This window comes from Coenobita brevimanus, chromosome 78 (assembly GCF_032717465.1).
Source record: "Coenobita brevimanus isolate Jiangsu-jjx chromosome 78, ASM3271746v2, whole genome shotgun sequence".
Lineage (NCBI taxonomy): Eukaryota > Metazoa > Arthropoda > Malacostraca > Decapoda > Coenobitidae > Coenobita > Coenobita brevimanus.
Window position 1 is genome coordinate 30,531,272 of NC_137031.1, and position 1,197 is coordinate 30,532,468.

Here is a 1,197-nt window from a genome sequence, read left to right on the forward strand (position 1 = left end):
TCAAACTGCACGCTACCAGACACACCGGCTGAGCTAGTCTCCTGCACACTGCCTCTGCTGATTGGTTGCCTCTTCATCGGTCTGTATCTTTTTTTGGCCTCATGGAATACTACAGCACCGCCATGGCTCCACCCAACACCCCTACTACTACCCCTGTCAAGTGCAGTCCAACCTGAGTGAGTGTTCTGCCATTGCAGAACACTCACTCAGGTCACTTGGAAAACGGTGCGATATTGGAAGGATTTATGTAACACAGAAGACAGTAAAGTGTAATAAAATAAACCACTTAGGAAAACGTGTTACGTGATATTGGAAGGATTTATGTAACACAGCAGAGGTCGGATGACTATTGCACCAATGACTGGTGAACGCTCTTAATGCACTTTTATGAAATGCAACGGCCATACCACGTTGAGTACACCGCTTCCCATCCGATCAGCGAAGTTAAGCAACGTTGGGTCTGGTTAGTATTTGGATGGGTGACCGCCCGGGAACACCAGATGCTGTTGGCATAACGTTCTCCCTACGTGTCAAGTGGGGTTGGTGGAGGATTAGTGTCCCTCCCTGTAAAACAATTAACTCTAAGCCCTTGGCCACCCCGTTTGGGACACATGGCATCTGGCAATGAATGAAAGAACATCTTAGTAGGAAACGGAAACTAAAGGTGAATGTAGGGAAGAGTAAAGTGATGGTCTTTGAGAGAGGTGAAGCGAGGTTGGATGGTGAGGAATTGGAAAATGTGAGTACGTTTAAGTACTTGGGTAGTGTGATGAGTAAGGATGGAGGGTGAAGTCCTTGAAAGGGTACAGCAGGGAAGAAAGGTTGCTGGTTCTTTGAAAGCAGTGATAAGAAACAGGGAAGTGAGCATGGAATTGAAAAAGTTACTACATGACAGTATTGTGATACCAACTCTAACGTATGGAAGTGAAGCTTGGACGTTGTTGGAAGGACACAAGTCAAGAGTGAGAGCAGTGGAAATGAGTTATTTACGAGTAAGAGGAGCCTGTGGGGTCACATGGAGAGACAGGCTGACGAATGAGGATATAAAGGAGCGTTGTGGTGTGGATGTGATAGGAAGCGTTATGAGGAATACACTGAGGTGGTTTGGCCATGTGGAGAGGATGGAGGGTGAAAGACTGACGAAGAGAGTGTATGTGAGTGAGGTGGAGGGGGGAAGAGGGAGGGGGAGGCCGAGGA

The 1,197-nt window shown here is 47.4% G+C and overlaps 1 non-coding gene across 1 annotated transcript; it reads left to right on the forward strand.

The window, feature by feature from the left end:
- The first annotated feature begins 393 nt into the window (after positions 1 to 393).
- On the forward strand, positions 394 to 512 carry LOC145408880 (5S ribosomal RNA). Its single transcript, XR_013898998.1, has one exon. It is a non-coding gene; the product is annotated as a 5S ribosomal RNA (ribosomal RNA).
- Positions 513 to 1,197: the final 685 nt, after the last annotated feature.